Source organism: Podarcis cretensis, assembly GCF_951804945.1.
Source record: "Podarcis cretensis genome assembly, chromosome: 4".
NCBI classification, from domain to species: domain Eukaryota; kingdom Metazoa; phylum Chordata; class Lepidosauria; order Squamata; family Lacertidae; genus Podarcis; species Podarcis cretensis.
Window position 1 is genome coordinate 68967535 of NC_137173.1, and position 24843 is coordinate 68992377.

Genomic DNA, 24843 nt, shown 5'->3' on the forward strand with positions numbered 1-24843 from the left:
TACAGGGTTGTTGTTTTTTTGTCTTATGCAATTTCCAGATATCATGTATCACCAGGGGAGGGGGGAAATGATTTCATAATAGACTTCCATCAGTCTAAACCAATGAGCCTTCACAACAGAGGCCAGATGTTCCTACCAGTGAACTATATCGGGGGGAACCTGTGGCGCAATGGGTCAGTGTAACTGGCTGTTAACCAGAAGGTTGTTGGTTTGAGCCCACCCAGGAACAGCTGCGGGCAGGATTTCTGCATTGCTAGGGGTTGCACTAGATGATCCTAGGGGTGCCTTCCAACTCTACAATTCTATGATTCTGTTTCGCAGACCAAATCATATTTCTGCCATGGTCACTTGGAGCACAGTTCTTCAATCTTGGTTCCCCATATGCTGTTAAACTACAACTTCCACCATCCCAGGCCAGCTTAGCCAATGATCAGGGGTGATGGGAACTGTAGCCCAACTTAAAAGCCGACTTAGAACATTTGTTCAGTCAGATATTAATGCAATGCTATTGACAGCAGTGAACAAAAAACACACAAAAAAAACACCCTTACAAAAAATATATTAAAATCCATCATTGACCCCAAAACGTGCCAGTTCAGGAATTGCATCATACACAGAAGGTGGATTTTTAAAAAATCAAAAAGAGCTTGCAGGTGCATAGCAATTTCACTTTCCATCATTCTCTGTAAACAAATGCCGCTATTACTTATCTGAACACATGTCAAATGGTTTGCAAGATGCATTTCACATTTTCCAGTGAGTGTTAATTTGTTTCTCTTATCCTCTACAATTACTATCTTAATTGCAGATGGCTATTCATAAAATGCGAAGGAGTTTTAAGGATTCTGAACATTCTTTCATCTCTGAAGACTATAGAAGGCTCCCCACCATGCCTGTCCCATTGACAGTCCTAGTCACATTAAGCGTATTGCGGTGCACTTGAGAGTAAGGTGCCACACAGAAATGCAATGCAATAAAGGTATGTGGGAACAGCCAAGAAATGAAAAACAAGAGAACAAAGTTTCCCTCTGTCTTATCTTTAAGTGAAACTTTTTTTCTAGAAATATACTATAAAAAAGGGGGATATGCTTAATGGCAAAATACCTGTATTTAAATGCAGGCTTGTCCCAATCATGGGTATAAAAAGGTAAAGGGACCCCTGACCATTAGGTCCAGTCGTGGCCGACTCTGGAGTTGCGGCGCTCATCTCGCTTTATTGGCCGAGGGAGCCGGCGTACAACTTCCGGGTCATGTGGCCAGCATGGAAGTGCCGTTTACCTTCCCGCCGGAGCGGTACCTATTTATCTACTTGCACTTTGACGTGCTTTTGAACTGCTTGGTTGGCAGGAGCAAGGACCGAGCAACGGGAGCTCACCCCATCGCGGGATTCGAACCACCAACCTTCTGATCGGCAAGTCCTAGGCTCTGTGGTTTAACCCACAGTGCCACCAGTGTCCCTATCATGGGTGTATCGGGGTCAAAATACAAAATGGGCACAAGATGGGCATATGTGTCCTGAATTCCTTCCCCTTGTATCCTGGTCCCCCCACTGCCATCTATCCCCTAAGATATTCTTACTCCAGTAACCAGATGTGACCCTAGGCAAAAGGGGGAAGTAGCCTGGAATCAGTATGGAGGGGAGACAGTCATGGTAATAAGGAGGATTCAACACAGCTACCTGATTTCCTGTTTTGTACTTTATATCAGTACCCTCAGTTTGAAACCTCCAGTTTAGATACCTGGCTGAAGGATATTTGCATTTGATGATATGATTGGCCCACAGAGAGCCCCTGGTGTTGTAATACATTAGTCCTTTCTGCAATTAAATTCCCATTAGCAATTATGGCATTCCACTACAATAAGAACCTTTTGGCTGTGCATATGAATAACCCTTGACTCCCCCCCCCAAAAAAAAAAATCAATGAAAAATGGTATGTTATCTAGTCTTGTAGGTTGTGCCCATCCAGCTAGAATTAATATGAAGAGCCACACTAAGTGCACACCGCAAGGAGAAAATAATTAACACATGTACTCTTGAGCGCCATTCATGTCATAATGCCATAACGCCACATAACAGAAAATACAAACACACAGCAGATTCTGAACGCTGTATCAGAAATACAGCAAAAGCCTTGTGATTATACACACAGCAACACAAAAATAACCACCCAAAAGCTGGCAAGGGAGCAGCATTAAATACACAAAGCAACGGGGGCCTAATTATCAGAGAAATGTGTAAGGATTTTAACACAAAGGCCTTTTTTCCAGTGAGAAGTAAGGAGTAAATGTTCATGTATTCTAGAAACAATCAAAAACTTGAGAGTTCATGATTTGGAGGGACTAAAGAGATACACAAACACATATTTATCAGAGTTATTAAGAGGAAGATCAGTCCCTTACTCTCTACTGAAGGCACTATGGAGGGAGATAAATTGTTCAAGCTCCTTTCTCACTACTAAGAAAGCCAGTGGAACAGTTTGCTAAGGAAGCAAACATCTGTCATGGTAGCTACTGTGCAACTTGGGGAAAAGCCTCAGGAAATACACATGTACTGAACTTGAAAATAGCCTGCTACTACTACTACTACAAAAAAAAAAAAAATCAAACTTGCAAGGTATTGAGAGAATGCTCCATGGTACAATCATAATTTACAGTACTAAACAAAAGCCTTGTTATTTAATCTGAAAGCAGAGATTCTTATTGCAGATAGCAGTTATATACACAAGAAGAGTTAGACAAATAAAGGCTTATTCCTGGCAGAATGACACATGTCCCCTCATATCAATTTACCAAAAAACCAAAACCCCTACTCCAGGCATTTCTTCCAATTACCTCTTCACTTTCGGTATGATTTCCCTTTCCAGGGTTCTGTGAGACAAACATTTTAACAGTTCGGCTCATGCTGTGAGTTGTCTGTGCTCACCTTCAAAATCTTAGACTGTGGTGGCAGAAGCCAACATTAATAATTCATTTCTATAAATAAATGAAAAATTAATAGCTAGTCTAGTATTCCAGGATAGCCACTTAAAGACCTGGAGCTACACCACAGTATCATCACAACCCCCCAAAGTATACAAAGTGGTTTATTTGTGAAACAAGTAATGCTCACAGGATTTATGTCCAGCCAATGTTTCAGTATATACATTAGGAGTCTGATCCTATCAGTCCCTTGCATGCATCATTTAGCTATGAGCTGTTCTCTCCTACCGGGAAAAAAAATCGATGAAGCCTTGTCAAGGTTGGTGGAAGAAAATACCCAGGGGTGGAGCAGTGACACTGAATAGGGAGGGGTGCAGCGGGTGGCTCGAGCAGACCCTTTGAAACTACTGAAAAATAGGTCTACTTGTTGACAACAGAATGTAAAAGTTTAAAACAGGATTTACTTCCAAAAAGGTTTGTAAATAGCCTGGGAAAATGTGTTTTGAATTTGCTATTTTTAATCAAAACATAGTTATTTAGGAGAAAGCAGTTTTAGGCCAGGATCCAAGAAGGAATAACAATTTTACAATATACGCCCCCTTCCCCTTTTAAAGAGCTACTTTTGCAAAAGCATCCCCCTAACTCATAGCTCACTTGGTTAGAGCATGGTGCTGATAACGCCAAGGTTGAGGGTTCGATCCCAGAATGGGGCAGCTGCATATTCCTGCATTCCAGGGGGCTAGAAGCGACCCAGAGTATCATCTAGTCCAACACTACAATTTTGCGATCATCATCTAAAATTCAATCCACATAAGACAGAGTTTCTCCCAATAGGTGCTTCCCCCCCTCCCACAGCTGAGTGGTGTTCATGTGGGAGGTAAAGGGACCCCTGACCATTAGGTCCAGTCATGGCCGACTCTGGAGTTGCGGTGCTCATCTCGCTTTATTGGCCGAGGGAGCCGGCGTACAGCTTCCGGGTCATGTGGCCAGCATAACTAAGCCGCTTCTGATGAACCAGAGCAGCGCATGGAAGTGCCATTTACCTTCCCACCGGAGCAGTACCTATTTATCTACTTGCACTGGTGTGCTTTTGAACTGCTAGGTTGGCAGGAGCAGGGACTGAGCAACGGGAGGTCACCCCGTCGCGGGGATTCGAACCGCCGACCTTCTGATTGGCAAGTCCTAGGCTCTGTGGTTTAACCCACAGTGCCACCCGCGTAGTAGTGGGTGCTCATAGATTCAGCATTTCAACTGGAGGCACAAGTAGCCTTCATAGAGAGATATACAAATATAATAAATAAAATAAAATGTTGTTTGAAGTGCTCAGACATCAAGAACTAATTGCGTTCTCTTTCAAGTATCATTGGGAAAAGGCTATTTAAAGGGTTACACTTTGATTACGCAAAGAAAAATCTTCTGAAAAAGTTGGTTGGAGAAAAAAGCCTAAGAATTAATCAAGGATTAAATATACATAACTAAAACCATGGCACAAAAAATAAAAATGAGAAAATAGATATTTTAAGACATATTTGATTATCTGTAAGTTTCTGCTAACTTTAATGAGTTTTACAAAGTGGCACAAGATTAGTCTGTGGAGTTCAAAGTTTTTAAATATGTCTAAGTTCCTTCTTTCTACGCTTTCACTGTAATTAGAATAGAACAATGGGCTCTGAGATACTAAAATATATATGCTGCGAAAAGAACCTTCTCTTTAGAAAAACTATTTTGCAACTTACCAACAGACTGAGAAGCCCCTTCATGTCTGCCTTTGATGTAAATGTACAATCAAATTCCTAATACATTTAAAGAACAGACAAAGTTTATAAAACCAAGCTGCACTTTGTTTAACAAATGTGGAACAATAACATTTATCTAGAACTTTTTACAACTTCCATAGCATTCAATATTTTTAAAAAAATCAAGTGTTGACACACAGTTTGAAACTTTACCAATGAAGTGCTGCATTGTGTTGCACTGGAAAGTTACAGGTAGGGCTCTTTTGAATTTTGTGAATTTTTATGTTAAGGTTACCTTGATCAGCAACTCCTAAATAAATGTGGCAGATCGGAATGTGATTATGCTTCAGATTTCACACTTCTACAAATACAGTGCTCAGCTCAGAAACATACCATGAATACATATTACTGTAAGTGAATTTTCCTGTGATAAAATGAGTCTAGTAATGGATACGTTCAAATGAATATCTCGTGATAAAATATCTAAATATGAATTTAATGTAGCTTTTTAATTAGTTGTTAAAATAATTAAAGTACAAAAATGCAGATTAACATGGAAACAGGATGCAGCAAATTTATAAATAAACATGGGCAAAATTGATACAAACCAAAAATAGTCCAATATACCTATCTTTTGTTATAGTTCAGATCTCTTCTCATTGGTTTGTCTTTCCCCTTCCCTCAGCCTGATCTATCTCGCTGGATTTTGTGAAAATATAATGAGGAAACCTCACATACATAAACCTTAAACTTTTTGAAGGAAGTATGATAGCTTGAATTATCAAGCTCTTTGAAAATTCACAGGACAGAAAGGTAAGGAAGTGCTTTAAAAAGAGAAAAAACAGGATAAATTGGGGAAGTAAAAATAACCACAGAGATTTTAGTCACTCAAGTAGCAACCCACCCAAAGGATACATGGTATATGTTTCATAATTGGGAAATCAAATCCTTAATTTCAGAGGAAGTTTTCCAATAGGAAAAAATGACTTCAGTTGAGAAATGTGAAAAGATTTCTGCAGCACTAAGCCTGCAGTCCCTGCCACTAATCTTGCAAATGGTGCCTATGTGCATCAATGGAAATCCTGCAAAATAGAACCTCAGAAAACATACCTCAAGGGAGAAAGTAAAGCAAATATTGCCCCTACCTCTGTTTGTCCCTTTAAGAGAATGCCTCTTTACCATTAACTAAGAGATAGCCAGCCACCTCTAAAGCATCTCCCATCTTCACATCCACAGGTGGTGTCCTTTCCCTAATCCACTCCCCCCCACCCCAACCCCTACCCCGCACAGTTATCTGACAGGAAAAAAGAAAGAGGAGATTGGCCTCACTGACATGCATTGTTCCCACAAGCTTGCAAACACAAATGACAAAATTCCCCTCTGAGTATGTGATGGATCTCCAGGATGCTAAGTAGAGTTGGATTTCCTGGATTGGTGGGTCACCTTCATACCTTTTAATCTCCAGGCCCTCCCCTTTTGCAACTGCAGAGATAAAAAGAGCAAAGCTTCCAGCTTTCTTCCATCTCCCATTTGTGTGCCTTCGATGAATCACCTGGGATGACCCATACGGTTTTGCACGTCAACTGAACATATTTTTTGTCAGTTGCTAAGACAACCTCAGATAGTGAGTATGTGTTTTCTTTCCCTTTAAAGCCACTTCCTACTCCTTCCACTCTCTCGTACTGATTTAAATAATTCTTCTCTTTTGATCCGAACTCAGAAATGGACAACCATTTTGCCTAGTCAAAGGACCTGGTTTTACTCATCTTGTCCAAGGAGAGGGACTGGGAACTGCAGACTGTACGCTGGCTGCCCCCCGCTCAGATCACTGTTACTTCTTTAAGTCCACACCTCTTTCCCCTTTAACCCGTCTTTGTCTCTGGGTGGGAAATTGGGGTTGGTGCTACCCAGGAGTAAAAAACTGAAAGAGAGCATCAGTCCTACAATACACAGGTGAGTGTTTCCTTTGTGTTCCATAAAGATTTTGATGTAACAAAAACTGATTTTTCTTTTTAAAAACTCCCCCCCAAAAAAACGGGTAGGTAGGGCTGGCCCTATCATTAGGCAGAGTAAGCTGGGCACCTTAAACAGCACACGCACAGGGAATGATAGGTAATGGTGACAAAGTATTGGATGACAGAGCTGTGTTTGCCATATGCCTTTCCTGTGCCCCATACACAAATCTGCTGCTCTCAGGATGTGCCCTGTCACTAGTGTTGAAAGAAGATTCAAATGAGAAGATTCAGCTATCATCCTGGTCAGCTTCTATACATGAAAATACATATCATTCACCTCAGGCAACAAAATGTATTGGGGGTTCTGCAACATATGCCAAAGAAGGTGGCTATCTAGCATTTGGTTTTCTTGGACTCCCTTCCTCTTTGCCCCACTTCTTCAATGTGTGCAACACTAGTACTTCAGTATACTGCTTCATTTGACTGCATAGATGCAATATTGTAGGTATGGCATAGGACTAAAGCCGTTGCTTGATTGTGTATTACCAGGACAACGGTCAACCCATGAGGGGTCTTTTTATGCAGCTTGTTGTCAAAGGCAACTTTTACTCAGAAAGGCTTTTTCAATCCTATGCCAAGATGCATTGAAGACTGTAGCATTTCCTTCCCCCGACCAAGGAATCCATGCTGGCTGAATTAATGAGAAGGCCTTAATTAAAGGAGTTCATACTTACTTGCTTATGTATTCTGAATGTTGAGGTCTCTGGTGGGTTACATTGGAAATCAGTACAGTTTCATTTATATGCTGCCTAACTCCTACCTACCATACACCCCTTATAGCTCAACTGTTTCCAAATCCAGGAAAAATAACTTGCTTTTCATGAACATTTTCAAAAAGTCTATTTTATAACAACGACCACTGTCAGATGCTTGTACAGCATTTCCCTCCTATTGCTGGAGCACCATAATGTAGGCTATTCCGTCTTGATATATAATCAATTGAAATGTGTCCAGATTTCTATCAAAAGCATGCTATGTTCTACTGGTGACCAAGCATCACACATTTTTAATATAACTGGCTGGTTCTCCTTCACACAGCTTTTTTGTGTGTTTTTTTGGTTTTTAAAGGAAATCCATAGCTTTGTTTCTTTTCTGTGCACAAATTTTCTGGGGTTTTTTTTATTATTGGTTCATTCCTCAATTGGCATATTTTCAGATTGAATGGTTACTATTGACTCTGTTTTCTGTTCGTTTTGGGTTCAGAAGGGGAGGGGGTAAATAATACCTTAATGTGCAATTGGATTCCATTTTTGTTATGCTCTAATGCTCCAGAAAAGAATGAACTGCAAAACAAGCTGTGAAAGCAGCGATTTCAACAAGGTTTTTCTGCTTTACTTTAATATGAATGTAGGTCATTGCATCAGATGCGCACTAGTTGAAAAGAATGAAGAAGATAAAAGAGAGATGGCTGGAATCGCCATCTAGAATGCCACTTAGTAAACTGATAAATATTATGCAAAAGTGGGTTGTAGAGTCAGGGGATTCATGTCGCAGTCCAGAGAACCACAAGAACTGCATCATCATCATCAACAACAACAACATTTGTATACTGACCTTCACCCAAGGATTGCAACAGAAAAATACAAAATGAGAACACAAAATACATAATAAGACAAAAGCAAACTAGTAACCCCACTCTCACAAACACATTTAAAATGCTGCAGAATGTTAATCAGTTATAGAGAAACATTTTTGTCTGGCGCCTAAAGATATGTAATGAAGATGCTAGATGACCCTTCCTGGGGAGAACATTCTACAAAATGGGGAGCTATCGCAGAAAAGGTCCAGTCTCGTGTTACCACCCTCCGGACCTCTCATGGAGGAGGCACACAAAGAAGGGTCTCCGATGATGATTGCAGGGCCTGGCTAGGTTCATATGGGGAGAGATTTTGTGGTCCTAAGCTGTTTAAGGTTTTGTATGTCAAAACCTGCAAAACCTGCCCAGAAATTAGAAGCCAGTGCAATCAGGGCCAGGATCAGTGTAATATGCTCAAACCATCTTGCTCTGGTGAGCAACCTGGTCGCTGAATTCTGCACTAGCTGAAGTTTATCAACCATCTTCTGAGGCAGCACCACATATAACATGTTGCAGTGCTCTAACATAGAGGTTACCAGAGCACAGACAACAGAAGTTAGGCTACCCCTGTCCAGACAGGGGTGTATCTGGGCCATCAGCCAAGCTGACAGGACGCACTCAGCACCACATGAGCCACCTGAACCTCAAGTGACATCAAAGGATCCACTGTAGATGACTGTGTGTTTCCTGATGTGCTCACAAATATCAAAGAGCTGTTGGGTTGTTTCTTTGAATAAAGGGTTAACTTAACTGATGCCATGTGAGTTATTACTGACCTGCTCTTGGCATCACCCCTCACAATAACTGTTCCTCCTTTAGCTCATATCATAAGCCCCTCAAAACTTCACTTACAGATGCCCATTTCATTGTTTCTGCCCCATAAAACAATGCACATATTTTCTGAGGGACTTTACTAAGAAGCAGTTTGCCAAGACAATTTGACACACCTCTGTAATTATTAATTTTGTTTTATTGTCTTTTGCTATGATTTTAACTGCGAGCCACCTTGAAATGTCTTTGGTTCTAAAATTAGCATAACATTATTTTAAATAAACTAATTTTAGCTTCTTTCATTGTACAGATGCCTGTGTTGCCCATATTAGGTGGCTCTATACATAAAAACTTACCTCCACAGGAATTAATATCAGTATCAAAGGCCTTGATTTCAGTATCTTGGAGATTTAGTTAGTGAGTTTGTTAGTGAGCATGAAAGGTAGGGTCTTTCTGTGGTGACGCTGCAACTCTGAAAATCTCTCCCAAACTAAAAGTGTCAGACTCACTCACAGTTTCTCTTTTGTCAGAAATTGAAGGAACTTTTATTTTGATGGACAATGAAGACAAACTATTAATTGTATGAAGCTTTCAATGCAGATTTGAAAAAAACAGGAGAGACAACAAACTGGAGAGAGGGAAGGGAGTAGGAAGAATAAGGGGTAAGTGTTAGCACATGCAATTAAACACATCAGGGAGAAACTATTGTTTAGTGGTAGAGAGCATGTTTGGATGCAGAAAATCCCTGGCGTCTCCAATAAACAAAACCACAGGTAACAGAACTGGAAAGGACCTAAACCTGAGACCTTGGAGGGATGAGGCCAGTCATTGGCTATGGTATTGGGATAGATCAGTGGTCTGACTCAGGATATGACAGTGTGTACAGCGATTCTGAAGCCCTCTTTGAAAGAAATTTGAGCATTCGTTCCCCTTGTTTGCTATTTGCTGCCAGAGTTCTCCACTCTCAAGCTCAGAGTAAGACAAGAAGCGGGAGGATGCACCACTCGGTGAACTAAAGCTTCTCATTCTGGCATTTTCCAAGCTGGAAAACATGGTCTTACTTGACGGCACACATCCCCATGAGGTTCTCACAGTAGCATGCCATGGGAGCCAATGGATATAGAATCAGGCAACACCACTTTTTTAAAAAAACCAGACCAATTCTCAACTGGGATAGGGTCCAAAGTGGTCCCAGGTGAGCCAGCCTTCAGAAGGCCTCAGCCTTCTGCTGAGGTGACTGTTCTCCCTATGTGAGTTAAAACACTCCAGCCAGCACCTTCCAGAATGCTCTGTCCAGGGTCCTGACAGATCCTGCCTTGTCTGCCACGATCCTCCTCCTATTGCAGTCAGCTTCCCTTAAGCTTCACGCCATAACCCACAGAATAGGACACAGTTTTGGCATTCTTTTCCTAATGGAAAAATATAAGGCCACATCACATATTACATTTTTAAAGGGTTTGCCTCAGTTAAGTTATGTGTCCCTGAAAGGGACTTCATTGGAAGATGGTGAACTGTCATTCACTGGAGGTTTTTAAGCAGAGGCCGTGGATGCTTTAGTTGACTTTCCTACATTGGAGAGGGTTCCTTCCAGCTCTACAATTCTATGATTCTTTAAATGCTTCTACTGTACAGTTACAATTGACAGGAAGCCATGACAGGAAGTCAGCAACCGATTGACTACACACAGTGGCAAGCCTGGCTTGCTTCTGCTAGGTGTGTGAAGTAGCCCTCAGTGATTACAGTAACATGACCCCATATATCAAAATGGATTCTATTGCCATTCAATCTCAGCCGGGGGCAAAACTACATTAGGGTCGAATATATAAAACCCTTGTTTACTTCAGGAATTAAAAGTATAATTTTATTCACGATATGTCATGGAATAAATGCAACCTGCACACTGCATTTATATAGCTTGCTTCTTGCTGAACATTTCTGAAGTGTCACAATGTTCACTTTATAGCATATTATTCTGCTTATTAATTTGCACTATCTATAGTCCCTCTTTTCATCCTTCTTGAAAATTATTAGTGCTTTTCAGGCTAAGGATAATAATTTTAAGGAGGGTTTATATTATACCGATCAATATCTGGCTAATGACTTAACTCTGACCTTTTACAAACATTTAAAAGAGCAGCCTGTTTTTATTATGAACATTATTAATTTTGTGGTGTGTAATTGTCATAACTTTTATGGCTGGCCATAAAAGGCATGTGAATTACTTGCTCAGGAGCCAAAATAGCTAGTTTCTAGAAATGAAACATTGCAAAGGCTTTCAGTCAAGCCATAAATAACCAAATCGAGGTTAACTGGAGAGTGGCACAGATCCATTTACCAACTGATGGTTATATGCACTGATCTCTGCCTTCATACTTCAGCAACACTAGCTATGGAATATCAAAGACCAGGTGGATTGTTTCTGCCCGGTTCCATAAATTCACAACCCTTTGTAACATGAACCTTCTGGCCTAGAAAGACAGGGCACTTTGTCACTATGGCAAAGATTGTTGTGGGGGGCGGAGGGACTGGAGGCTGTGCTGGAGAAGGAAGTAGCTCATTTTCTGCCTTGCAACAGGCAAGAATACATTCAACCAAGGTCTCACATGGGCAACAAAGAGGCAACAGCCTGTTTCCCATCTGAGCAGCCAGTAGACAGGGTAGACAAGGAGCTGTTTGTGGTGGTAACAACATCATGGATGCCAAGACCATTGAGAAATACAGCTTCTCATGGCCTCCAGTGCTTCCAGTTGCACTTTGGTATCCAGTGCCTTTATCTCCCTTGGGTTGGTCCTAAAGAGGAGGCTATGACTATAAATGTTTGGTCAAACCCCGAGCCCTGATGTTCCTAGCCACTGTTAGCATGCTGACAAATTCTATGGAATCCATATGGCTTTTGTGAGGAGGCACCTCTTCTTTTGGGTACATCAAGAACATATTAAAAGAAGTAAAAGAAGAATAACCCATGCACACTTCAAATAGATTTGATGTGTCAGAGCGGGGGTCAGAAATACAGACAGGGAATTTTATATTTAGCAACAGATTCCAGCCAGATGTCATGGTAGAGGTTAGAAAATGCCTGACTTTTGCTCTCCTTTACAGCATTCCGGAATTATGGTACTTTGTTAACTATAATTACTGGAATCATTAAATAATTGGGGTAGACTTGGGGGTGGCTTGAAAGTGGAACCACAAGGATACAGTATGAGGGGACATGGCAGAAGTTTTAAAAAGTATGCATTGGAGCAAGGAGAAACTTTTTTTACCCATGATAGAAGTCAGTGAAACCCAATGGAAATGATCAGCAAAAGATTCAGGACACACTGAATAGTTATCCACACAGCACATAATAATTGTTTATGGAGTTCATTGACACAAAGCATGCTAATGGCTACTAGGTGCAAGACTAAGTATGTGTACTCAGAAGTAAGACCTATTGAATTCAATAGGCTTCTTCCCAGGCAAGTGGAATTAGAATTGCCATTTTAGATCCCTTAACTGAAAAATAAATCTACCATTGGCTACTAGTTGTGGTGGCAATGTGCAGGCTCTTAAATTCAGAGGCAACATGCCAGTAAGTACCAGTTGTTTGAAAGGAACAATAGAAGAGGGATATCACATTCATGAGCTGCTTATAGGCCTCTCAGAAGCATATGAGAAACGTAATGAATAAATACATAAATAAATAAAATAAATCTGAGTGTCCACCATGAGAAACAGAATGCTATACTACTGTATGTGCCAAGTTGGTCCAATACAGCAGGATTAATATGGTCACAGGGTTCTAGAAAGCAACTCTGAGCAACTTCATGGCAAATTACTCTGAGACAGTAATTTGCACATTACTGCACCACTGGTGGTGTGTAGTGCAAGAAAAAACATTACTCAGTAACTCACAAAAGGTTCTCTGATCTCAGACTTCTCACCCACAGACAACTCTCTTGCTGAACTTCTGCATTATTCCCTTTTCTATCCCCATCTGTACAAGTAATTCTTATCTTTGTATTGTGTATCATTCCATCACTCCCAGTATACAGATATTTCCAGAACTGAATGACTGCGGAATATCTTTTGCTCTGCTCATCCCTAGCACTAACTCTTACGCACTCAAAAAGTAATTCTGTAAGTGTGTGCATTTGCATGTGTTTAATTTTTAAATGCCCTTAATTAGATTAAAACAAAACAATAATTTTCCAGAAGCATATTTCTAGTAAATTGTTCTTTCAGTTTTAACTCTGAAGAAAATACTACAACAAGATTTAGGCTGCAATCCTGTACACACTTTCCTGGGAGCAAGTCCCATTGAACCTAGCAAGGACTTAACACTATGGAAACATGACAGGATTGCAACGATCACTTTAAACCCCACAGAATATACACATCTACACAATTCTGTTTGCTATCTCTCTCTTCCATAGTTACGTACAGGGAAAGCTTCACTACACAGAAGAAGTAGCACAATCCAATCATTTGAAGAAGAAGCAGAAGAAGCACACAGAAGAAGTAGCACAATCCAATCATTTGAAAGAAAATGAATGCCTACTAGAGAGCAATTTGAGATTGAAATAATATATGATAAGAGAACAAACATGAAAGAAAAATATTATCAGCTTGTTAGAAACACCTAAGTTATGTGCAACACAGAACTGGAATTCTCCAGACATTAACCAATTTTGCATTGGATTCATAAAGTACTGGGTATAGTGGCAATGGAAAAGCATAGCACAGGGACTAGCCAACATTAAGCTGCTTTAATGACGTTCCATTCATGGAAATTTTTTAACACACACTTGTTGCAATCAACGGAACTTTAAAATGCTCAACTATGGCTGGCTCAGGATCCTGCTGCCTGAACATGAAGAAAGAATGAAACACAGGGCTGTGCACACACTATACTTTACAAGAACATTTGAAGGACATTGTCCCCATCTCAATGAATTCTGGACACTGTAGTTTGTTAAGGGTTGCTGGGGATTGTAACATTTTGATGGCTAAGTTACATTGCCCATAATTCTATGAGTGGAATAATGCGCTTCAAATGTGCTTTCAAGGTATAGTGTTTGTGCAGCCATAGTCTGCAAATCTCCAGAAGAAAACACATTTTAATTGCTATATAGAATAGCCAAACAGAATAGCTACAATCACTTGCAGAAGTTGAAAGAACACCTCTCCCCACCCCCTTGACTTTATAAAGCTGATCTGGGATAATCATTCAACTAAAATTGTTTTCTTTCCTTGTTTGTGGAGAATTTCAGCTGTTAAATCATATACTTGATTGGAGTTCAAATAGCTGCCAACTGCCTATAAAAGAATCCACAATACATGCTATTTTTCCTGTCATACCTTAGTAGGCTTAGTTAATGGATTATGTAAGTGGTATCACAAACTATTTTCCATCACATGAATGGGCCATGAACCCAGTCAGCACACTTGGATCAATTTGCAATAAAAACATTTCATTAAAGAAGAATACATAGAATAAAGCTGCTTTGCGAAAGAAAAACTATTATACATTCTAATGCTTTCAAAAGATACTTACACTCTTGAAGTCTGAAGGAAAGCACAGAACTCTGAGTTCCACAGCTCTATAACAGCCACCAATAATCTCTTACTACATGTGCTAGTTCTGGGTTGTATCCAACATGAGTTCTACTCAAAGGAGACCCACTGAAATGAATAGGCATGCTGATAATAAGGCATGCAGGGAGACAGAGAGAGAGAGAGAGAGAGAGAGAGAGAGCTGCAGCCCAAGATAGGAAAAGAAGCAGTAATGGAAACCTTAGCTACTGTAAATGAATTCAAATCTGCAGGGCCTGATGAACTGCATCCATGGCTACTTAAGGAATTTGCAGATGTTATCTCAGAGCCTCTGTCTATAATTGTTGACAATAGGTGAGGTCCCAATAGATGGGAGGTGGGCAAATGTTGTCCCTATCTTCAAAAGGGTGTGGCGAGAAGACCCAGGCAACTACTGACTGGTTAGCTTGATGTTGATACCAGGAAAGGTGACCTCCTCTACTTCCTAAGGAAGGAGCTATTATTTGCTTTTTAGTCCAGAACCAAGCTTTGTAAGAAGGATGAAGCCCCATTACATGTCCAAGAAGTCTTCCTAGAAGCCACTCAATGCTGAAGGTCACTGTGGATGCTTGTCCCATATCCCCCCCCCCCACTACAGCACTAAAACATGGAAAAACATCAGCAGGAAAGAGATTAGGCCACAAGAGACTCACACATAATAGGGAGCAACCTAGTTGCCACCACAAACTCCATGAACTAAGCAAGGACGGATAATCTGAGCTTTTCCATCAACTCTTTCAACAATAGTTTTAGCTAAACCCCACTCACTTCATTCTCATCCTAAATCCATAATTTCAGTGGTGCCCATTATGTTTTGGTCCCAGATATTGTCTTATTTTTACTTTCAAGGTATTGCCACTGCAGCTCATTAATCTTTCCAAGACAGGAAATAACTCAAGCAAAACTAGCATCCACTATCCCTTGAACTTGTCTGTCCGATAGTGACAATCCAACCTAATATCTAAAGCTTGAGTCCTGATACTTGGGGAAAAGGGCAAAGGAAGATTGCACAAGTTTTCATCTATCTCAAGGCTAAACATTATTGAGTCCTAAAATAAATTGTCACTGGTTCACTTCAACACATGATGGGATATACAAAGCTTAGACTTTGTAAACTTCTGCATGGTGTATCTTCCCCATGCTCTGCAAGAAAGCCATTTAACAGGTGCATTAAATAGAGCCTTTAGGAATGCCAGCCCACATATACCACCTCAAACTGAAGAGCATGGTGGGGATGCTCATCTGGAAAATGATAATTCACAGTTGCACAGCATGTGTGTATGTTTATAATAAGCTCTCATATTTCAAACTCATGCAGAAGACCACTGTGCTTATGGAAAATGTAATTGAGCTTGTGAAGTCAAGATGGACTATGCCGTTCCCTACATCCTGAAAATAAATGACTCAGCTAGAAACTTAATGCCATGAAGCTATTAGCTGCAGACTAATATTATCAATCAAATGTTCAGTAGGAAATTTTCCTGTCTGTAAATACTAACAGTGATTTGAATCCAGATCACCTGTCTGAGAGGGCTCATCTGCACTTTTTGTTAGTCCCGGTTAAGGTTTGTTCTGATTCAATGGTAAACGCTAAGTTTTCCTGAGGAAAGTGGAATGACCCGAAACAAAACCAAACAAACCTGATAAGACCCTTGCCTACAAATCATGGACTGTGTCTAGAAATCGCGGCATAAATGGAAGTGTGGGTGACCCCTGTGTCATAACACTCCCTCTACTACACCACATGTGGAGCACAGCATGCCACAAAATATACTGCTGATGTCCCAAATAATCTTTATTTTAAAAGGAATTTTAAGGCATTTCTATCGTAGCTGCATGGAGACTGCCAGATACCTATAATCAAAGCTTTCAGACACCATGCCATGCTTTTACATGAGGGAACAGGTTGACTCTTCCATACCTAACAATTTTCTAAATGTAGCAACTTAATGTAAAATACTTTTTATGGCACCATTGTTATTGTTTAAGTTGCAAGTTCCACGCAAGAGGAAAAGAATTCACTGGACACAAATTAATGCCAAGGTACCACTTGACTAAATTGTCTGTGCTGCAAGATGGAGAGTTTAAGAGGTATTTGGTAATTGACAAGGCTTCTATAATTTAGGTGAGGTAGTTGCTTCAAGCAATTTCAAACATCTCTCTTGGAGTCTCTGTACTGTGCTCATATACATATAAATTCATTTTATTGCACAAAAATCACAATTCAGCACAGAGGGAAAGAGAGAGATAACTGGATGCCATATAGCCAGCCTCAATTGCAGAGTTCTGTCAAGCTGAACCTGCCATAGAAAGATAAAAAACTGTAAAGCAAGGGATATGCACAGTTCAGAAGGTAAGGAGTATAGTAATTGACTATTAATCAGTTATCCAAATTGCTTCCATTTAAGCAAGATGCAAGATGGTAATGCATTGCTATGAAAGGCAGCCAAATTTGGAATTATGCCCGCTCTTCCCAGTTAAATGAATCAGAAAAGTACTCAGCAAGTGTACTGTCCATTTGGAAGCTGGCAGTCTTTCCAAGGTTCAAGGTAGCTCTGTTGGGAATGGATACTTAAAGAATCAACAATCCTACAAATCACAAGAGGAGAAAAAACACTGCAACAGTGCAGATGGTGGAACATCCACTCACCCAAAAACCTGGGAAAAGAGGTGCATCTTGACCCAGTACCAAAAATTATACAACAATGGTGCAAGATTCAGCTTGGAGGGGAGGCCATTCCACAACCTGGAAACATCCCTCAAACCACAGCATGTGGCAGTTCTGCTAACAGGGCTTCTTCTGTCCATCTTAACACAGAGAAGCAGGCTAATAATGAGATAAGTGCTCCTTCAGATATTTGAGGCCCAAGTTTAGAGATTTGTGTGTCAACTTGTGTGTGTGTGTGTGTTGTTGTTGTTGTTGTTTAGTCGTTTAGTCGTGTCCGACTCTTCGTGACCCCATGGACCAGAGCACACCAGGCACTCCTGTCTTCCACTGCCTCCCGCAGTTTGGTCAAACTCATGTTAGTAGCTTCGAGAATACTGTCCAACCATCTCGTCTTCTGTCATCCTCTTCTCCTTGTGTCCTCAATCTTTCCCAACATCAGGGTCTTTTCCAGGGAGTCTTCTCTTCCCATGAGGTGGCCAAAGTATTGGAGCCTCAGCTTCAGGATCTGTCCTTCCAGTGAGCACTCAGGGCTGATTTCCTTAAGAATAGATAGGTTTGATCTTCCTGCAGTCCACGGGACTCTCAAGAGTCTCCTCCAGCACCATAATTCAAAAGCATCAATTCTTCGGTGATCAGCCTTCTTTATGGTCCAGCTCTCACTTCCATACATCACTACTGGGAAAACCACAGCTTTAACTATACGGACCTTTGTTGGTAAGGTGATGTGTAGTAATATGTAAATAAAGTAATGAAGACATGACATCTTAATCAATATGCATATGGATGTATATTCTACAATGCATTCATTATAACTTAAAGGCAGAAAGAACTTCTGTGAAAGAAAAGTAGTTTTCTTTTTTTAGTTACCACATTTTAAAAAGGCGATATTCTTCATGTGACTGATACTTTGAGAATTGAGGTTTTATAGTTTTGCCTTTTCATATGGCATAATGTGATTAATGTTAGATTTTTGGGCATTTAAGCTTTTTGTGCTGTACATATTGTGATTGAATACTGTACTATTTGTTGCATTCAATTTCTTATGTTGGGTATTTGGCTTTCTTCAGTGTATAATTTTATCTCTGCTTTTAAACACATTTCCCCTTGATAGATAGTTTCCTTGATGCACAAACCCACCCATGCACCTTCCTTTCCCATAACTACTTATTAACTGAATGTGTCGTAAAAGAATTCAGGTAATTTATATGCAGTTCTTTTATTTGTCATATAGCCATCTGAAGTATTTATGTTATTCTAATACTTTGCCTCAAACCAAACATCTATCTTTGTGAAATATATTTGCTTTTAGTGGGTCACAGCTAAAGGGAATTTGCAAAGCAATTTATATTAACCTGGGTTGCCTTTGATCAATATGGAGCTATGAAGCCACACAATTTGTCCTTGCACTTAAAATAGCTGTAAGCCATTTAGAGTTGGAAAGTAACACAGAGATGCAACCATAACAACAGGTGAGGCAAACAGAAGCTATGCATAAAATTCGTTGTGGAGCTTCAGATTAGGGAGAAATATTTTTCATTTAACAAAAGTGAATGATGGTAAACTCAATAAATTATACGCAGGAGAAGCCAAACAGCATGGTAGCTAGCCTACCTGCAAGTATATTATGTGTGAAAATTCTTAGGATGGTTTTGCTTTTTATTTTGAAAGAGATTCATGATGAGAGACAAATTACTTACAGTATTTGCTCAGGGAATTGGTTTCACAAGGAACATGGAAATTATTTGCAGCAATAACACAAAACAAAACAATAAAAATGTATCTTTGCTCAGCTCCATGCCACACAATGACAACATAAAGATCAACCCCTTTGTCTGCAAAAGAGGTCACAATAGCCAATAGCAATTAGCAGCATTGGTTTGTGACCTGCACATAAATTAGATAGCTCAGGGTAGTGGCTGTGCACTAATGATATATTGTCTGCAGTATTTAAGTGTGCTGAAATAATACCCTCTCTCTCTTCCCAGGTTAGCGTTCCCTTTGAAATTTACACAGCTCTCATTTACTCTGGAGGTTTCTAAATACTTTCCCCACACAGCCAGTTATCCTGTGTAAGAACTCCTGGAATAACTTAAAACTCTGCTTTGCTTACACATTTGAATCGGAAGCTTTCCTGAGCTGAAAAGGTGCAAAATCAGGTGCAAAAAAAGGTGCAAAATCTTTGTCAATCTGGGGTAATTGGCAATATAAAACAGTAGCATGATTATTATGCCTAGAATGCAAATGGTTGTAGAAACATGATAACCTCTGTAAGTGGCCCATGAAAGGAGGGATGCACAGATCAGAACATTTCTAGTTCATGTCATTTTGTTTCTGTTCATTCATGTCTACCCCATTTTGTTTATGATGTAATGTGCTGTTTTTTAAAAAATAAAATAAAACCCACAAAAAAAATCCATTTAGATACATACTCATTGCTAAAAGTGTGTTTTATCTTAAAGATGCATTTCAAAGCACATTTTTGTACATTTTAAAGTAGAGAACTGTATTATAAAATTTGGAGGCCTGTAAAATCTGAAGGATCATTGTGTTTGCCTTCTGTACATCTGTCTGGAAAGTGTCGACCAGGGTTAATTTGCATCACAATTCACAGAAATCAGAGTGATGAAAAACCCCCCAAACACATAGTATAAGGAATTATTTGTATATGTGCATGGCTAGCGCAAAATACAGCAACTAAGGAAGCTCAGTTGTGCATCCTTACCACACTCACATGATGCTGTGTTAAAGGAATTGCTCTGGCTGCTGATTAGCTACTGAGCAGAGTTTAAGGTTTTGTTGCTAATGTTTGGGGTTCTGGACATCTTAGGACCAGGCTATCTGAGAGAACACCTCCTTCTGTACAATCCAGTCCATTCACTGAAATCACTGGAGGAAGCTGTTCTCATCACACCATGCCTGGAGATCTGACTACCTGAGGAAGGGCCTTCTCCGCAGTGGCCCCCATACTATGGAGCAGCCTTTCCCAAGAGATAGGGCAAGGCACTTACAGTAATGCTGGTACACTGACTGACTGATATATACTTATTCATGAGATCATTCACAAACGTTAGCTTTTAGTACTGGTTTTATTAGAATTTTCAGATATATGTGGGTATTTCTGGCTTGGTTTTATCTTTAGTAATTTATAGTCTTCTGCATTCCATCCTTGTTAATTTATATGAAAGACGATCTATGGATGATTTAATGAACATATCCTGTTGTTTCAGGATGGCAACTCAGGTCTAATTCAAGATCACAAATCATACATCAGAGACAGAAAGAGGTTTCATATTACTGCTCTTCACAACAGCATGGATCCAAAAATTTGCAGAAAGGATTTCTGCTCATTCAACAGGACCTTCTTGACCCCCTTCCTCCTAGAGTCTCTTATTTCCTTCCCCAATAGGTTGTTCCTAAGAAGTAGAGGATTTGGCATTGGGAATCCAGGGTGGAATTGGCAGAAATCATGCATACTTTCTGCTCCTGCAAGGCACTCTTTGGAGTCCATATTTTTCAGTGGAAGCAGCAGCTGACACATTCATCTATAAGGTACTAGCTGACTGAGCTCTTAGCAATGGGAACCTAAATGATGCACATACGTATATGAATCAGCCCTACAGCAACAGCTACTAAAACCCTTGATCATGAAACCATGATTTAAATCTAGAGAAATTAATTAATACCAGACATATCCAGCACACTGCATCTGGCACCAAGAAAGAGAAAGACAGGCAGAAAATGATTTAACAATGAAACTCTAGTTCCTGTAGATGCCACTTTGGTTCAAAGTCTCAACATTTTTCATAGGAAGCAGATTTATTATTTCCAACTCTGTATGCTCCTTAATCACATTATCTTGAAAGAGGCAGAATTCCTTCATTTTTCATAAGCTGTTTACAGTATATTTAGAGAGAGAGAGAGAAATACACCACAACCTGAGGAACCAGTAGGAACTATAATGTGCACAAGGCTTTGCCATCTGCAATACTGACAGATTCACAGAACTGTCCCAGTACTACAGTTACCACCGATCTTACTGTGTTTCATAGGAGCCAACTTCTAGGATCGGAGGTCTCTTCACCACCACCCCAATAAAATATTTGAGGAGGCCAGGGCCTCACAAAAGTTGATTGCCATTCAAATGATGTGTGTGCACATCTTGTGATCAATTATGCGGGGCGAGGCTTACTTGTCCCCCCAGTATTTTATTCAAGTTGGCACCCTTTCTGTGTTTGTCTATATACACATAAAACTTTTGCATTACTATAGCATTACTATAAAAGGTAAAGGTACCCCTGCCCATACGGGCCAGTCTTGACAGACTCTGGGGTTGTGCGCCCATCTCACTCAAGAGGCCAGGGGCCAGCGCTGTCCGGAGACACTTCCAGGTCACGTGGCCAGCGTGACATCACTGCTCTGGCGAGCCAGAGCCGCACACGGAAACGCCGTTTACCTTCCCGCTGGTAAGCGGTCCCTATTTATCTACTTGCACCCGGAGGTGCTTTCAAACTGCTAGGTTGGCAGGCGCTGGGACCGAGCAGCGGGAGTGCACCCCGCCGCAGGGATTCGAACCGCCGACCTTTCGATCGGCAAGTCCTAGGCGCTGAGGCTTTAACCCACAGCGCCACCTGCATCCCTTAGCATTACTATAGCAGATATCTAATTGCATCTGCTAGGGCAGGGGTCAGCAACCTTTTTCAGCCGTGGGCTGGTCCACCATCCCCTCAGAACACATGGTGGGCCAGACTATATTTTGAAAAAAAAAATTGAATGAATTCCTATGCCCCACAAATAACCCAGAGATTCATTTTAAATGAAAGCACGCATTCTACTCATGTAAAAACACCAGACAGGCCCCACAAATCACCCATCGATACATTTTAAATAAAAGGACACATTCTACTCGTGTAAAAATACGCTGATTCCCAGACCATCCGCAGGCCGGATTTAGAAGGTGATTAGGCTGCATCAGACCCCCAGGCCTTAGGTTGCCTACCCCTGTGCTAGTGGATCAAACTTATGTTTCTGAAACAGGATTTCTGGTTTCTTTCTTACCCCCAGCATGTGTTGCCAAATCTGCTCTAGAAGGTCTTATTATGGACTGATATGGCATTCACCAATCACCAACAGCAGCACCAGGTTGCCATGACAACTCAGGATTTACCAGAGGAGGGATGGCTCAGCAGAAGCCACAGCCTTCAATTGTCTGTCAGCTTTTCACTTTTCCAGGCCAAGCCAACCCACAACACCATAAATCCCTTTGTCTGTGATCTGGGCAACCTTGGCTTCTCCCTTTCCTTCCAGGAATTCCACTCTCCCACGCACATAATTCACACCTCACTGTGTCAAGGTCAAAACTACTTCTGGGTAAACTATGCAATTCTGTCACCACCAGCAGCAGTAAGATATTACAAATACTGTAAGTTAGAATTCATCACCACAGAGATACTAAAGATCTTAAGAGCATACTTCAATTAACTTAAATAAATAAATAAATATTCAAAGTCCTTTTAAGATCATCAATTTCATAAAATGCTATTAGTTTTCAGGTATAAATTGATGGTGAAATAAACTGGAATTAGTCAGATGTAGCTTGTAACAGAAATGGCTCACCAACAGGTAATCACAACAGTGCCTATGTGGATGACGTGTTTAAATTAAATTATAACAGAAATGGAAGATTCACAGAAATGGTTGCTGCTTTTTACCAAAGTTCTGCTGTAAATCAAGATGAGGAGTTTACAGAACCACAGAATAGTATGCTTAGAAAGAACTTGAGAGATCTGATGAAGTTCCAGCTCTTTCCTTGAAAGTGGAGCATCTTAAATCTAATGCATCTTTGACAGCTGCCTGATAGACTCTCCTCAAATGTGGAAGGCAAGCATGGGAGCCTATAAAGCAGCTTTGGAGTGTCCACTAAGGTTTACTGGACATCACATTAATCTTACTTTGTCTATACAATTTTCCTTTAATAGTTTGGTTCTAGGATATATTTAGGATTCAGTGGCTTCCCTCAGTTCTGTTCTGAGATAGTTCTGAGAATGGACACAGAAATGGCAATATAGAACAAGGTGGTAGGAAACTATTTTATCCACCCAGGATGCTCTGTAACTAACTGTAAGGTGGCCATCCTTGAGCAGACAAACTTCTAAGGGAGACTGCAACATGAAAACATTGAACTACAATACACAAGAGGCTCAGCACTATCACTTCTGGACTAAATCAGCATTATGGATTTTAAAATTCCACTATATGTATTAATTGGCTTCTAAATGCCAGGATTTGTGAATGGCCGGTGCTAATAAGGTAATTATCACTGTCTATACATTTTGGCATTTCCTTTCCTTCTGACATTTCCTTCCACTATTGACAAACACCCACACACGTGTAAAGAGAATGAAAACAAGTAATGTACCTGCAAATCAGGATAGCACTTCATGCATCTGATGAAAGACTGTAATGAATTAAAGTTTATGCCTTAATAAATTCGTTAAGGTGCCACAAGTCTCTTCTTTGTTTTCGTTGCAAGAGACTAAAACAACTACACATCTGGAAATTGTGGCATCAGTTTGTGAGATTAAAGGGATGGGGAGAAAATGCAAGATATAAAAGTAATAATAAATATTCCAGAAATGTATCTCATGAACATTAACTGGTTCCAATGTGTTGAGCTCTGTTTCAAGAAACATATCTGTTATGGAAGAGCCTCAGTATTTGGGATGGAATTTGGGAGTGGCAGATTCCATAAGCATCGCTAGTTATTGTCCATTGTTATGGGCATTTCCTAAATATGACTATTATTTAGGAAATGCCCATAACAATGGACAATAACTAGCGATGCTTATGGAATCTGCCACTCCCAAATTCCATAATTCCATAATGATTATAATAAACCCTCAATGAATGAATCGCCTTCTAAACCATCATTGCAAGGTGATTTACACTGAATATAATTAAAAGCAGTTAAAAAAACAAATATAACAAATACATGTAAAGCAAGACTAAAACCATACAAGAGTAGACACTTGTGGTAAAGACCCCTTTTTATCCAGCAGGGATAATGGGGTCAATGACGGTGAAGAGGTCAATACCCTCAAGCCTAATAATGTCACCAGTCTCCCACTTTGAGTTATGGATAGGCAAAATGATGGAGCTCAGTCTATGATTTGGGAATCTTATGGTAGGTGAAAGACTTAACCCACATTGTCATTTGACAGATGTTTGCTAGTTTGTTTCAGCACTAGGACTCATGTAGAAACATAGGAAGCTGACTTGTCTTATACAGAGTCATACCATTGGCTCATCTAGCCTGGTAATGTCTACAATGATGGGCAGTGTAATTATTAGCTCTTACGAAGTCAAATACTGTATAACAGCTGTCCAAACTAAGTATTGTAAATAAAAAGCATCAAAAACACCAGGTGCACTATATGACTGAACTATTAGTATATATTGACATTATGTAACTTCAATGATAATGCCACTAAGTTTCTACCCATTAAATGGTTAAAATTATCTTGTGAATGTATGTTATATAAACTGCCATTAAATGCTCACAAATATTCTGCAAAGAGGATGAAAGTG

The 24843-nt window shown here is 40.2% G+C and overlaps 1 protein-coding gene across 4 annotated transcripts in view; it reads right to left on the reverse strand.

Annotated features, from left to right (window-relative positions):
• FRMPD4 (FERM and PDZ domain containing 4) overlaps positions 1–24843 on the reverse strand; it is a 205406-nt gene that overhangs the window by 82506 nt on the left and 98057 nt on the right. Inside the window, exon 1 of one of the 4 annotated variants that reach the window (XM_079972398.1) lies at positions 6107–6167. The exons of the other annotated variants lie outside the window; for them this stretch is intronic. The gene's annotated coding sequence lies outside the window, so the exon portion shown is untranslated. Of the gene's footprint in view, positions 1–6106; positions 6168–24843 lie in introns of those variants that run through there. 4 annotated transcript variants of the gene reach the window in all.